Consider the following 17,335-nt stretch of genomic DNA (forward strand, 5'->3'; position numbering starts at 1 on the left):
CCAACACCATACACAAAAATAAACTCAAAATGGATTAAAGACCTAAATATAAGACTGATACCATAAAACTCTTAGAGGAAAACATAAGCGGAATGCTCTCTGACATAAATCACAGCAATATCTTTTTGTATCCACCTTCTGAGTAATGAAAATATAAACAAAAATTAAAAAAAAATGGGACCTAATTAAACTGAAAAGCTTTTGCACCACATAGGAAGATTACACAAAATAAAAAGACAGCCCACAGAATGGGAAAAAATGTTTGGAAATGAAGTGATCAACAAGGGATTCATCTCTAAGATATACAAACAGCTCATGCAACAGAATATTAAAAAAAATAAAAATAAAAAAATGGGCCAAAGACCTAAATAGACATTTTTCCAAAGAAGATATATAGATAGCCAAAAAGTGCATGAAAACATGCTCAACATCACTAATTATTAAGAGAAATGCAAATCAAAACTATAATAAAGTATCACCGCACACCAGTCAGCATAGTGATCATCAAGAAGTCTATACACAATAAATGTGAAAGACTGGAGAAAAGGGTATCCTACTACACTGTTGTGGGAATGTAAATTGGCAGAACCACTAGAGAGAACAGTATGGAGGGTTCTTAAAAAATACAGAACTATCATGTGACTCAGCAACCCCACTAATGGGCATGTATCTGGACAAAAACATTGTTTCAAATGTACATGCACTCCAGTGTTGACTGCAGTGCTGTTTACAATAGCCAAGTCATCAAAGCAAACTAAATGTCCACTGACAGAGGAATGGATCGAGAAGATGTGGTACGTATATACAATGGAATATTACTCAGCCATAAAAGAAACAATGAACCAAAAAACACAGATGGACCCATGGATAATTATACCAAGTGAAGTAAGTCAAATAGAGAAAAACAAATATGATGTCATTTTTATGCAGAACCGATGATAAACTTATCAGCAAAACAGAAACAGACCCACAGATCCACAAGAGACTTCTAATTGCCAAGGTAGGGGGTAAATGCGAAGGGAAGGGATACATTTGAGGAGTTTGAGATTAATGTGTACACAGTGCTATATATAAAACAGATAATCAGCAGGGATCTGCCTTATAGCACAACACACTACTCAGTATTCTGTAACCATCTACATGGGAAAAGAACCTAAGAAAGAATGGATATACATATATGTTTAATGGATTCAGTTGTACACCTGAAATGAACACACCACTGTAAATTAACTACACTAGAATAAAAAATAGAAACTTTTTTTTAAAAAAGAAGGCTGACCACTATCATCTCTTCTATTAAACATAGTATTGGAAGTCATAGCCACACCAATCAGAAAATGAAAAGGTATCCAAATTGGAAGGAAGAGGTATTTCTCTTATTATATGTAGTTGATATGATTCTACACATCAAGTCCCCTACATATGAAAGAGTTTGAGTTCTGTTCTAAGAGCACATTTGTAAGTCCAATTTTTCATAAGTCAACAAAATCAGCGTAGGTACTCAACTAATACAATCAGCTGTATAGTACTGTACTGTAAGGTTTATAATTCTTGTTATACAAATAATACATAAAAAATGAACACAAAAATAAAACATTTTTCATCTTACAGTATACTACCAATGAAAAGGATAGTAGTACAGTTCAACAGCTGACATACAGGGGCTGGCATCCAGTGAATAGGCAAGACTTACTGACTGGAGGAGTGAGAGGAAGTGCGAGTTGAGAGCTGAAGGATTGTCAGAAATAAGAGACAGATGGCCAAGTTGCAATTTCACTCATGCCTGACATAGAGGTAAAGCTCATTCACATCTTTGAACATATGCAACTTCAAGATTCATATGTAGGGGACTTACTGTATACAGAAAGCCCTAGAGATGCCACTCAAAAACTACCAGAGCTGATCAATGAATTCAGCAAGGTAGCAGGATACAAGATTAACAGAATCTGGCTGCATTTCTTTAAACTAACAATAAAATATCATAAAGGGAATGTAAAAAAATACTTTTCAAAATCGCACCCCCAAAATAAGGTACCTAGGAATATAGCTAACCAAGGAGGTGAAAGTTTAAGACACTAATAAAGGAAAGTGAGATGATTTAAATGGAAAGATATTCCACGCACTTTGATTGGAAGTATTCATATTAGTAAAATGCCTACACTACCGAAAGCAATCCATAGATTCAATGTAATCCTTGTTAAATTACATATTACATTTAAACAGAACTAAAATAAGCTTAAAATTTAATTAGTATTCATAAAAGACCCAGAATTGCCAAAGCAAGCCTTAGGAAAAAAGAACAAAGCAGGGGGCATAACCCTCCCAGACTTCAGATAATATTACAAAGTTTCAGTGATCAAAACAGCATGCTATTGGCATAAAAACAGACAGATCAATGCAACAGAACAGAGCACCCAGGAATAAACCCACACACTGACAGTCAATCTTCAACAAAGGAGAAAAGAATATACAATGGGGGGGAAAAGTCTCTTCAGCAAGTAATACTGGAAAAGTTGGACAACAACACAGAAACTAATGAAGTTAGACACACCCTTTCACCATACATAAAAACAAATGCAAAATGGCTTAAAGATTTAAAAATAAGAAATGACAGCATAAAACTAGAAGAGATCACAGGGAAAACATTCTCTGACATAAATCATGCAAATGTTTTCTTGGGTCAGTCTCCTGAGGGAATAGAAATAACAAAAATAAACAAATGGGACCTAATGAAACAAATATTTACACAGCAAAGGAAAACATAAACAAAAAGACAAACTATAGAATGGGAGAAAATATTTAAAAATTATGTGACTGACAAGGGCTTAATTTCCAAAATATAAAAACAGCTCATACACCTCAACAACAGAAAAACAAAAATCCAGTTGAAAAATGGACAGAAGACCTAAAGAGATATTTCTCCAAATAAGAAATACAAAATGGCCAAAAGGCACAGGCAAAGATGCTCAACCTTGCTGTCTATTAGAGAAATGTAAATCAAATTTACAATGGTCACCATTAAAAACTCTCCAAATTTTAATAACAAATGCTGGATGAAATGTGAAGAAAAGGGAACCTTCCTAAACTCTGGCTGGGAATATAAATTTGTACAGCCAGTATGGAAAACAGGATGGAGGTTCCTCAGAAAACTAAAAACAGAATTATCATATGATCCAACAATCCCATATACCCAGACAAAACTCTAACCCAAAAAGATACACACACGCACCCCTATGTCACATAGCAAAGTCATGGCAGCAATCCAAATAGTCATCCACAGATGAATGGATAAAAATGTGGTACATATACACAATAGACTACTACTCAGCCATAAACAAGAATGAAATAATGCCATCTGCAACAACGTGGATGCAACTAGAGATTATCATACTATGTGAAGCAAGTAGGAGAAAGAAAAATAACACATGGCATCACTTATATCTGGATTCCAAAATATAGAAATGAATCTATCTGTGAAACAGAATCACAGATACAGAACAGACTGGTGGCCGTGAGAAGGACAGGGGAGGGATGGAGTGGGAGGTTGAGGGTAGCAGATGTAGGCTTTAATACTGGGAATGGATAAGCAGCAAGGTCCTACTGTGTGGCACAGAGAACTATGTTCAATATACTATGATAAATCAGAATATAAAAGAATATTTTTAAAAAATCACATATAATTCAGTCACTTTGCTGTGCAGTAGAAATTAACAGAATATTATGAGTCAAATATAATTCAATTAAATTGAGAAATATTCTTTCTCTTGAGAAACTGAACAAAAAAACCTATTAGAACTGATAAATGAATTCAGCAAGGTAGTGAGATATATCAGTATATAGAAATTGGTTGTATTTCTTTAAAATAAAAATGGAATGTCAGAAAGAGAAAGCAAATGTACTGTCTCCTTTAAAATAACATTTAAAAAAAACAAACAACCAAACTCTACAAATAAACCTAACCAAGGAGGTGAAAGATTTAAACTCTGAGAATTATAAAACTTATAAAGGAAACTGAAGATAACCAGGGAAATGGAAAGATAACCCATGCTCCTGGATTGGAAGAATTAATACAGTTCAAAAGGCCACAATACCAAAAGCAATCTAAGATTTAACATGATCCGTATCAAATCATCCATGATATTCTTCTCAGAAACAGAATAACCCTCACTTTTATATGGAACCACAGAAGACCTAGAATTGCCAAAGTAATCCTGAGGAAAAAGAACAAAGTTGAAGGCATATCCCTTCCAGACTTTAGACAACAGTACAAAGCTACAGTAATCAAAACAGCACAGTAGTGGCACAAAATCAGAATTACTGATCAGTGTTAACAGAATAGCAAGTTCAGAAATGGCAGATTAATCTTTGACAAAAGTGGAAAGAATATACAATGTAGAAAAGACAGTGTCTTTAGCAAGTAGTGTTGGGAAAGCTGGAAAGCATGTAGATTAGTGATGTTAGAACATACCTGCACACCATATATGAAAATAAACATAAGATTTTTATGAAAATAAGAAAAAAAAATAAGAGGAGTTTCATAAAACTCCTCAGAAAAACACAGGGAAAACATTCTCTGACATAAATCTTAGCAATATTTTAAGTAAGCGTACCAAGGCTAAAGAAATAAAAGCAAAATTAATTGTTTCAAGAAGGACATGTGTTCATCTTCTGCCAGGGCAGCAAAATTGCACCTAGCTGTAGAACAACCATTGACAACACAATGGAACCCACCAAAAAAGATACCTCACATCCAGAACAAAAGAGAAGCCACAATACAACAGTATGAGGGGCACAATTACAATAAAATCAAATCCTATACATGCTAGATGGGGGACCACAAACTGGAGAACAGTAATATCAAAGAAGTTCTAGGTGTGAAGGTTCTGGGCCCCACATCAGGCTTCCTAGCCTGGGGATCTGGCCAAGGGACTGGGAATCTCCAGGGAATCTGACTTTGAAGGGCAGTGAGATTTGATTATAGAAATTCCACAGATTGGGGGATATAGACTCTTGGAGGGTACAAACAAAATCTTGTCTACACTAAGACACAGAGAAAAGGAGCAGTGACTCAACAGGAGACTGAGCCAGACCTTACTATAAGTGTTTGAGGGTCTCCTCCAGAGGCATGGGTCAGCAGTGATGCACTATGGGGACAGGGGCACTGGCAACAGCAGTCCTGGGAGATTCTTGAGTTCTCCAGGAGGTTGCCAATAGCCCTACAATAGAGTCTGTAGACTACAGGACTGGGTCACCTCATGCCAAACAACTAACAGGAAGGGAGCACAGCCCCACCCATCAGCAGATGACTGGATTAAAGTTTTACTGAGCACAGCCCTGCCCACCAGAGCAAGACCCAGTTTTCCCCACAGCCAGTCTCTCCCATCAAAAAGCTTACATAAGCCTCTTAGCCTCTTCCACCAAAGGGAAAACAGAAGAAATAAGAACTACAATCCCAGTAGGCTCCAGAACTAATACCACAATCACAGAAAACTAACCAAAATGAAAAGAAATAGAATTATGTCCCAGATGAAGGAACAAGATAAATCCCCAGAAAAACAACCAAATGAAGAGATAAGCAACTACCTAGAAGAATTCAGAATAATTATAATAAAGATAATCTAGGATCTCAGAAAAAAGAATGGAAACGATGCCATGAAGAGGCGGACATGACTGAGCGACTTTACTTTCACGCATTGGAGAAGGACATGGCAACCCACTCCAGTGTTCTTGCCTGGAGAATCCCAGGGATGGGGGAGCCTGGTGGGCTGCCGTCTATGGGGTCGCACAGAGTCGGACACGACTGAAGCGCCTTAGCAGCAGCAGTAGAAGAACTAAAGAACAAACAGAGATGAACAATACACTAGAAGGAATGAATAACTGAGGCAGAAGAATGGATAAATGACCTGGAGGACAGAATGGTGGAAATCAATGCCACAAACAGAATATAAAAAAATAATGAAAAAAAAATTAATACAGCCTAAAAGACCTCTGGAACAACATTAAATGCCATCAATATTCACATTAGAGGGGTCCCAGAAAGGAGAGAAAGAGAAAAAAAAGAGAGCGAGAGAAAGAGAAAGAACCCGAGAAAATATTTGAAGAAATAATAGCTGAAAACTTCCCCACCATGAGAAAGCAAATAGTCAACCCAATCCAGGAAGCACAGAGAGTCCCTGGCAGGATAACCCAAGGAGGAACACACCAAGACACACAATAATCAAACTAATAAAAATTAAAGACAAAGATAAAATATTAACAGCAACAAGGGAAAAAAGACAAATAACATACAAGGGAAAACCCATAAGGTATCAGCTGATTTCTCAACAGAAATTCTACAGGCCAGAAAGGAATGGCAAGTGATGAAAAGGAAGAACCCATAACCACGAATACTCTACCCAGAAATCCTCTCCTTCAGATTTGATGAAGAAATCAAAAGCTTTCCAGACAAGCCAAAGGTCAGAGAATTCGGCACCAAACCAGTTTTACAACAAATGCTAAATGAACTTCTTTAGGCAGGAAACACAGAGGAAAAAAAAAAGCTACAAAAAACAAACACAACTAAGAAAATGGTAATAGGAGCATACATATCAATAATTATCTTAAATGTAAATAGAATAAATGCACCAACCAAGAGACACAGACTGGCTGGGTGGATATAAAAGCAAGAACCACATATATGTTGTCTGTAAGAGACCCACCTCACACCTACAGACACTTACTAACTGAAAGTAGGGTGATGGGAGAAGGTACTTCAAACATTTGGAAATCATAATAAAGCTGGAGTAGCAATACTCCTATCAGACAAAATAGACTTTAAAACAAAGCTGTTATAAGAGACAAAGACAGACAATAGATAATGACCAAGTGTTCAATCTAAGATGATGGAACAATTATAGATACATACGCACCCAACATAGGAACACCTCGGTATGTAAGACAAATACTAGTAAAGGGAGAAATTGACAGTAACACAATAATAGTAGGGGACTTTTATACCCCACTTTTATTAACAGACAGATCAACCAGACAGAAAATCAATAAGGAAACACAGGCCTTAAATGATACTTTAGACAAAATGGCCTTAATTGATATTTATGGAGCATTCCATCCAAAAGCAGACTACACATTTTTTTCAAGTGCACACGGAACATTCTCCAGGATTGACCACATGCTGGGTCACAAGGTGAGCCCTGATAAATCTGAAATCAAAACCATATCAAGCATCTTTTCTCACAACGGCATGAGATTAGAAATAAACTACAAGAAAAAAAAAACTCTAAGAAACACAAACATGTAGCGCCTAAACAATCTGACACTAAACAACCACTGAGTCACTGAAGAAATAAAAGAATGCCTAGAGACAAAGGAAAGTGAAAGCACAATGGTCCAAACTTTATGGGATGCAGCAAGAACAGTTCTAAAAGGGACGTTTATAACAATAGTCTTACCTGAAGAAACAAGAAAAATCTCCAATAAACAACCTAACCTTACACCTAAAACAACTAGAAAAAGAACAGCAAACCAAACCTAAAGTTAGTAGAAGGAAGGAAACCATAAAGATCAGAGCAGAAATAAAGGAAATGGTGACAAAGAAAACAATCACAAAGATCAATGAAACTAAAAGTTGGTTCTTTGAAAACATAAAATTGATAAATCTTTGGCCAGACTCATCAAGAAAAAAGGGAGAGGGCTCAAATCAGTAAAATTAAGAATGAAAAAGAAGTTACAACTGACCACAGAAATACCAAGGGTCATAAGAGACTACAATGAACAACTGCAGGCCAGTAAAACAGACAACCTGGAAGAAATGGACAAATTCTCAGAAAGGTACAGTCTCCCTAGACAGAAACCAAGAAGAAAGAAAATATCAACAGACTAATCACAAGCACTGAAATTGAAATCATGATTAAAAACCTCGCAACAAACAAACGTCCAGGACCTGATGGCTTTACAGGCAAATTTTATCAAACATTTAGAGAAGAGTTAACACATATCCTTCTCAAACTGTTCCAAAAAGTTGCAGAGGGATGAAAATTTCCCAGCTCATTTTAATGAGCTCACCATCTCCCTGATACCAAAACCAGACAAAGATAACACATAAAAAGGAAAATTACAGGTCAATATCACCGATGAACATAGATGTAAAAATTCAACAAAATGCTAGCAATTTGTATCCAACAATAAAAAGATCATATACTATGATCAAGTGGGATTCATCCCAGGGATGTAAGGATTTTTCAACATCTGCAAATCAAATCAATGTGATATACCATATCAACAAATTGAAGAATAAAAACAATACCATTCCAATAGATGCAGAAAAAGCTTTGGAAAAAACTCTGCACCCATTTATGATCAAAACTCTGCACAAAGTGGGTGTAGAGGGTACATAGCTCAACATAATAAAGGCTGATATAGACAAACATACAGCTATCATCATATGCAGTGGTGAAAAGCTGAAAGTGTTTCCTCTAAGATCAGGAACAAGACAAGATGTCCACTCTCACCACTTTTATTCAACATAGTTTTGGAAGTCCTAGCTGCAGGTATCAGAGAAGAAAAAGGAAAAGGAATCCAAATTAGGAAAGAAAAAGTTAAACTGTCACTGTTTGCAGTTGACATGATACTATACATAAAAATCCTAAAGCTACCAGAAAACTACTAGAACTCAATGAATTTGGTAAAGTTGCAGGTTACAAAGTTAATACACAGAAATCTGTTGCATTTCTATATACTAACCACGAAAGATCAGAAAAAGAAATTCAAAAAGCAATTCCATTTACCATTGCATCATAAAGAATAAAAAACGTAGGAATAAACCTATCCAAGACAAAACTATAATATGCTGATGAAGGAAACTGAAGACATAAACAGATGAAAAGTTTTTGTATTGGACGAATCAATACTGTCAAAATGACTATACTACCTAAGGCAATCCAGATTCAATGTAATCCCTATCAAATTACCAATGGCATTTTTCACAGAACTAGAATAAAAAACCTCCAAGTTTGTATGGAGACATAAAAATCCTGAATAGCCAAAGCAATCTTGAAAAAAGGAGCTGGAAGAATCAGGTTCCCTGACTTCAGACTAAACTACAAAGTGACAGTCATCGAAACGGTATGGTACTGGCCCCAAAACAGAAATATAGATAAATGAAACAGGGCAGAAAATTGAGAAATATGCATATACACCTATAGTCAATTAATCTATGACAAAGGGAGGCAAGGTTACACAAAGTTAGAAAGACAGCCTCTTTAACGAATGGTGCTGGGAAAACTGAACGGCTACGTGTAAAAAAAAAGAAATTAGGTCATTCTTTAACTCTATACACAAAAAGGCTCAAAATGGATTAAAGATCTAAATGTGAGACTAAGCACTATAAAACTCTTAGAGGAAAACATAGGTAGAACACTCTCTAACAAAAATCATAGCAATAGATTTTTTGATCCATCACCCAGAATAATGGAAATAAAAGCAAAATTAAATGGTAGCTTCTTAAACTCAAAAGCTTTTGCACAGCAAAGGAAACAACAAACAAAATAAAAACACAACCACAGATTGGGAGAAAATATTTGCAAATGATGTGAGTGATAAGGGATTAGTCTCCAAAATTTACAAACAGCTTAGTAAAATCAAAACAAACAATCTGTTCTTTTTTGTTTAGAGGACTTGAACAGACATTTCTCCAAAGAGGACATACAGATGGCCAATAGGCACATGAAAAGATGTTCAACACTGCTAGTTATTAGAGAAATGCAAGTCAAAACTATAATGAGGTATCACCTCACACGGGTTAGAATGGCTATCATCAAGCATCAAGAAATCACAAAGCACAAATGCTGGAGAGAACATGGAGAAGGGAACTCTCTGCACTTTTGGTGGGAATGTAAATTGATACAGCCGCTATGGAGATCAGTATGCTGCTGCCCCTGCTAACTCACTTTAGAAGTGTCCAACTCTGTGAGACCCCATCGACGGCAGCCCACCAGGCTCCTCTGTCCCTGGGTTTCTCCAGGCAAGAATACTGGAGTGGGTTGCCATTTCTTTCTCCAATGCATGCATGAATGCTAAGTCACTTCAGTTGTGTTCGACTCTGTGCGACCCCATGGACAGCAGCTCACCAGGCTCTTCTGTCCACAGGATTCTCTAGGCAAGAATACTGGAGTGGGTTGCCATTTCCTTCTCCAGGAGATCAGTGTGGAGGTTCCTTAAAAATAGAGCTACCATATGGCCCTGTAATCCCACTCATGGCCATATATCCAGAGAAAGACATGGTCCCCAAAGATACATGCACTCCCATGTTCACTGCAGCACTGTTTATAATAGTCAAGACATGGAAGCAACCTAAATGTCCACTGACAGAGGAATGGGTGAAGAAGATGTGGTACATATATATAATGGAATATTACTTAGCCATTAAAAAGAATGAAATAAGACGCTTTGCAGCAACATGTATGGACCTAGAGAGAGTCATACTGAGTGCAGTCAGACAGAGGATAAATATCATATGACATCCTTATATGTGGAATCTAAAAAGAAATGATAGAAATGAAGTTACTTACAGAACAGAAAGAGACTCACAGAAAATGAACTTATGGTTGCCAGGGGACAGGGTTAGTTAGGGACTCTGGAAGGTCAAGTACATACTGCTATATTTGCTATATTTAAAATGGATAACCAACAAAGATCTATTGTATAGCACATGGAATTCTGCTCAATGTTATGTGGCAGTATGGATGGGAGGGGAGTTTTGGGGAGAATGGATATAGGTATATTTATTCACTGTTCACCTGAAACCATAACATTGTTAACTGGCTATACCCTAATAGAAAAGGTTTTTGGTGTTGAAAAGTAATAAAAATAAAAAAGCAAAATTAAACAGATAGGATTTAATCAAATTTGTAAAACCTTTAGCATAGCAAAGGAATCCATAAACAAAATGAAAGAGAACATATTGACAGAAAAGATTTGCAAATGGTATGATTGACAAGGGCTTGATTTCCAAAATATATGAACATCTCGTACAACTCAATTAACAAAAAAACAAACCAATCGAAAAATGGGTAGAAGATATGAGTCATTTCTCCAAAGACAGACAGATGGTCAACAGGCAACATCACTAACTCTTCAGTTCAGTCACACAGTCATGTCCGACTCTTTGCAATCCCATGACTTGCAGCACGCCAGGCCTGCCTGTCCATCACCAACTCCCAGAGTTCACTCAAACTCATGTCCATCTAGTCAGTGATACCATCCAGCCATCTCATCCTCTGTCGTCCCCTTCTCCTCCTGCCCCCAATCCCTCCCAGCATCAGAGTCTTTTCCAATGAGTCAACTCTTTGCATGAGGTGGCCGAAGTACTGGAGTTTCAGCCTCAGCATCAGTCCCTCCAATGAACACCCAGGACTCATCTCCCTTAGAATGGACTGGTTGGATCTCCTTGCAGTCCAAGGGACTCTCAAGAGTCTTCTCCAACACCACAGTTCAAAAGCATCAATTCTTTGGCATTCAGCTTTCTTCACAGTCCAACTCTCACTTCCATACATGACCACAGGAAAAACCATAGCCTTGACTAGACAGACCTTTGTTGGCAAAGTAATGTCTCTGCTTTTGAATATGCTATCTAGGTTGGTCATAACTTTTCTTCCAAGGAGCACTAACTCTTAGAGAAATGCAAATCAAAATTACAGTGAGGTATCACCTCATATGGCCATCAGCAGTAAGTCTACAAACAATAAATGTTGGTGAGTATGTGGAGAAAAGGGAACCCTTCTACACAGCTAGTGGGAATGTAAACTGGTGCAGCCACTATGGGAAAAAATATGGAGGTTCCTTAAAAAACTGAAAATAGAACAACCACATGATCCAATAATCCTACTCCTGGTTATATATCCAATTAACAATAATCATGCCTCGGATAAACCTCACTGGCTACAACAGTGTCACTGCACAAAGCTTGGGTACATATCCAGAAAGACATGAACTCTAATTCAAAAAGATACATATCCAACAATGTTCACAGCACTACTATTCACAAAAACCAAGGCACTGTAGAAACAATCCATGTTCTCAGAAACAAACCACTGACTTAAGAAGCTGTGCTATATATTTACAATGGAATATTACTCAGACATAAAGAGGAATGAAATATTGCCATGTGAAACAACATAGATGGATCTAAAGAATACTTAGTTAAGTGAGTCAGAGAAAGACTAATACAAGATACTAACTGTAAGTGGAATCTAAGAAATAATAGACATGAATCTATATATACAAAACAGAAGCAGATTCATGTAACAAAGTTACTAAAAGGGAACATTGTTGGGAGTGATAAACTAGGAGTATGGGATTAACAGATACAAAACACTACACATAAAATAGATAAGCAACAAGGATTTACTATTTAGCAGAAGAACTCTGCTCAATATTCTGAAATATTCTTTGCTCAATATTCGGATTCAACAAACACCTGAAACTTAACAATATTTTAAATCAACATATAAAAAAAAAAGTTAAAATTGTATCACGCTCTGTACTGCCATTCCATGCAAATGGAATTTAAAGAGAGCCAAAGAGTTCTAAGCAAAACAAAAACAGTTCTAAGAGGGACGTTTATAGCAATACAATCTTACCCCTGGAAATAAGAAAAATCTCAAATTCACTGCCATATGACAAAATAGAGTTTAAAATAAAGTCTATTACAAAAGACAAAGAAGGATGGTACATAATGATAAAGGGATCAATCCAAGAAGGTATATCATTAATATAAATGTCCTGAACATAGGACCACCTCAATATATAAGGCAAATATTAACAGCCATAAAAGAAGATATCAACAATAATACAATAGTAGCGGACTTTAACAGCCCACTTTCATCAATGGAAAGATCATCCAGACAGAAAATCAACAGGGAAACACAGGCCTTACATGACATATTATTCCTGATGGCCTTAACTGATACTTATAGAGCATTCCATTCAAAAGCAGCAAATATATATGCTTCTCAAGGGCACATGAAATGCTCTCCAGGATTGATATCTTGGACCAAAAAGCAAGACTCAGTAAATTTATGAAACTTGAAACCATATCAAGTATCTTTTCCAACCACAATGCTATGAGGTCAGAAATCAAGTACAGGAAAAACTATAAAAAACAAACACATGGAGGCTAAACAGTATGCTATTAAATAACTAATGGATCACTGAAGAAATCAAAGAAGCAATCAAAAAATGCCTAGAGACAAATAAAAACAAAAATGATGATCCAAAACCTATGGGATGCAGCAAAAGCAGTCCTAAGAGGGAAGTTTATAGCAATCCAATCTTACTTCCAGAAACAAGAAAAAGTCTCAAATTCACAACCTAGCCTTATACTTAAAGCAACTAGAGAAAGAAAAAATAAAACTGAAAGAGAGGAAAAGAAAAGAAACCATAAAGATCAGAGCAGAAATGAATGAAATAGAGATGAAGAAAACAGCAAAGATCAATGAAACTAAGCCTGGTTCTTTGAAAAGTTAACTAAATTGATAAATCTTTAGCCAGACTCATCAAGAAAAAAGGGGAAAGGGCTCAAATCAATAATAAAAGAAATGAAAAAGAATAAGTTACAACAGACACCATAAAAATACAAAGGATCATAAAAGACTACTACAAGCAACTATATACCAATAAAATAGACATTCTAGAAGAAATGGAAAAATACTTAAGTATAATTTTCCAAAACTGAGCAGGAAGAAACAAAATATAAACAAACTGTTCACAAGTATTGAAACTGTGATTAAAAACCTCCCAACAAACAAAGGTCCAGGACCTGAAGGCTTCACAGGCTAATTCTATCAAACATTTAGAGAAGAGTTAACACCCACTCTTTTGAAATTATTCCCAAAAATTGCAGAGGAAGGAACACTCCCAAACTCATTCTATGAGCCCATCATCACCCTGATACCAAAATCAGACGATATCACAAAAAAAGAAAATTACAGGTCAATGTCACTGATGAATACAGACGCAAAAATCCTCAACAAAATACCAGCAATCTGAACTTTATAATATATTAAAAGGATCATGCATCATGATCAAGTGGTATTTATTTCAAGGATATAAGGTTTTATCAATATCTACAAATCAATCAGTGTGATATATCACATTAACAAACTGAAGAATAAAAATATATGATCATCTCAATAGATGCAGAAAAAGCTTTTGAAGAAAACTTAAACACCCATTTATAAAAAAACAAAAAACAAAACTCTAGAAAGTAGGCACAGAAGGAACCTACCTCAGCATATAGGAAATATATGACAAACCCACAGCTAACATCATACTCAACAGTAAAAAGCTGAAAGCATTTCCTCGAAGATCAGAAACAAGTCAAGGATATGCACTCTCACCACTATAATTCAACATAGTTTATGAAGTCCTACTGTAGCAATCAGAGAAGAAAAAAAGCTAACAGGGATCTCAATTGGAAATAAGAAGTAAAATTATCACTGATAGCAGATGACATGATACACAGAAAATCCTAAAAATGCTACTGGAAAACTACTAGAGCTCACCAATGAATTCAGTATTAAAGTTTCAGGATACAAAATGAATACACTGAAATCTGTTGCCTTTCTATACCCTAACAATGAAAGACTGGAAAGAGAAATTAAGTAAGCAATCCAATTTAACATCAGTATTTAAAAACAGTATGGGACTGACACAGGAATAGAAATATAGATCAATGGAACAGGACAGAATGTCCAGAGATAAACCCACACACTTATGTTCACCTAATTATGACAAGGGCTTCCCACACGGTGCAGTGGTAAAGAATACAGCTGTCAATGCAGGAGATGCCAGAGACATGGGTTTGATCCCTGGGTCAAGAATATGGCCTGGAATAGCAAATGGCAACCCTCTCCAGTAATCTTGCCTTGAAAATTACATGGACAGAGGAGTCTGGCAGGCTACATTCCATGGGGTTGCAAAGACTTGGACATGACTAAGCATACATACACACACTCTATGATAAAGGAGGCAAGAATATACAATAGAGAAAAGACAGTGGTTCCCGGAAAACTGGACAGCTACATGTAGAAGAATGAAATTAGAATACTCCCTGACACCACACAGAAAAATAAGCTCAAAATGGATTAAAGACCTAAATATAAGGCCAGATCCTATAAAACTCTTAAGGGAAAACACGGGCAGAACACTCTGACACAAATCACAGCAAGATCTTTTCTAACCCACCTCGTAATGAAAACAAAAAGAAAATAAACAAATGGAACCTAATTAAACTCAGAAGCTTTTGCAGAGCAAAGGAAAAACCATAAACAAAATGAAAAGACAATCTACAGAATGGGAGAAAATATTTGAAAATGATGAGACCGACAAGGGCTTAATTTCCAAAATATAACAACTTGAACAACTCAGTAACACAAAATCAACAACCCAACTGAAAAAGGGACATAACACCTAAATAGGTATTTCTCCAGAGAAGAAATACAGACATCCAATAAGCACATGAAAAGATGCTCAACACTGCTAGTTACTAGAGAAGTGCAGATTAAAATTACGAGGTACCACTTCACACCAATCAAAATCGCCACTGCTAAAAACTCCATATAAATAACAAATGCAGGAGGAGATGTGGAGAAAAGGGGACCTTTCTACTCTATTGCTGGGAATATAAGTTGGTAGAGCCACTATGGAAAACAGAATGGAAGTTGATCCTCAAAAAACTAAAAATAGAATTACCATGTGATCCAGCAAAATGCAAATTCAAAAAGATACTTGCATGTTTATGTTCACAGCAGCATTACTTACAATAGCCCAGTCATGGAAACAACCTAAATGACCTTCCACAGATGAACGAATAAAAATGTGGTAGTTCCAGTTTAAGGTGGCAGAATAAAAGGATGGGTGCTCATCTTCTCCTGTGAGAACACCAAAATTGCAACTAGCTGTTGAACAACCATTGAAAGGAGGATACTGGAACCCATCAAAAGATATCCCACATCCACAGACAAAGAAGAAGCTGCAGAGAGACAGTAGGAGGGGCGCAATCACAATAAAATAAAATCCCATGACCACCAGGTAGGTGATCCACAAACTGGAGAATAATACCAAAGAAGTTCTCCCACTGTTGTACAGGTTCTGAACCCCATATCAGGGTTCCCAGCCTGGGGAATCTGACCTTGAAGGCCAGCGGGATTTGATTACAGGACTTACACAGGACTGGGGGAAACAAGGACTTCAGTCTTGGAGGGCACAAACAAAATCTTGCCTACACCAGAACCCAGAGGAAAGGAGCAGTGACTCCACAGGATACTGACCCAAACCCCTGCTAGTGTTGGAGGGTCTCCTGTGGAGGTGTGGGTTGGCAGGGGCTCATCACTGGGACTGGAGCACTGGCAGTAGTAGTCATGAAAGGTCCCCCTTGGCGTAAGCCCTCCTGGGAGTCACCATTAACCCTACTACAGAGCCCTTCAGATCACTGCCCTGTTGTGGCAAAGGGGCTTGTGTAACTCAATGAAGCTATGAGCCATGCCATGTAGGGCCACCCAAGACAGATGGGTCACAGTAGAGAGTCCTGACAAAACACGATCCACTGGAGGAGGGAATGGCAAATAATCCCAGTATACTTGCCGTGAGAACCTCCTGAACTGTATAAAAAGACAAAAAGAACCTCCTGAACTATATAAAAAGACAAAAAGATACGACACTAAAGGATTAGTCCTCCAGGCCAGAAGGTGTCCACTATGCTACTAGGAAAGAGCAGAGGACATCTACTAATAGCCCCAGAAAGAATGAAGTGGCTTGGCCAAAGTGGAAATGATGCTCAGTTGTGGATTTGTCTGGTGATGAAAGTAAAATGTGATGCTGCAAAGAACAGTATTGCATAGGAACCTGGAATATTAGGTCCATGAATCAAGGTAAATTGGACATGGTCAAGCAGGAGATGGCTAGAGTAAACATAGACATCTTAGGAATCCGTGAACTAAAATGGATGGGAATGGACGAAGTTAATTCAGAAGACCATTATATCTACTACTTTGGGCAAGAATCCATTAGAAGAAATGGAGCAGTCCTCGTAATCAACAAAAGAATCTGAAATGCCGTCCTTGGGTGCAACCTCAAAAACCACAGAATGATCTGGGTTGGTTTCCAAGGCAAGCCATTCAACATCACAGTAATTCAAGTCTATGCCCCTACCACCATCACTGACTCGATGGACGTGGGTCTGGGTGAACTCCGGGAGTTGGTGATGGACAGGGAGGCCTGGCATGCTGCGATTCATGGGGTCGTGAAGAGTCGGACACGACTGAGACTGAACTGAACTGAG

The 17,335-nt window shown here is 37.2% G+C and overlaps 1 protein-coding gene and 1 non-coding gene across 5 annotated transcripts in view; both read right to left on the reverse strand.

Annotated features, from left to right (window-relative positions):
* The window catches only part of NUDT6 (nudix hydrolase 6), a 58,177-nt gene that overhangs the window by 23,294 nt on the left and 17,548 nt on the right, over positions 1 to 17,335 (reverse strand). The gene's annotated exons all lie outside the window — the stretch shown is intronic.
* On the reverse strand, positions 11,823 to 11,960 carry LOC112580032. The gene has a single exon (XR_003104390.1). It is a non-coding gene; the product is annotated as a U4 spliceosomal RNA (small nuclear RNA).

This window comes from Bubalus bubalis, chromosome 17 (genome assembly GCF_019923935.1).
Source record: "Bubalus bubalis isolate 160015118507 breed Murrah chromosome 17, NDDB_SH_1, whole genome shotgun sequence".
In the NCBI taxonomy this organism is placed as follows: domain Eukaryota; kingdom Metazoa; phylum Chordata; class Mammalia; order Artiodactyla; family Bovidae; genus Bubalus; species Bubalus bubalis.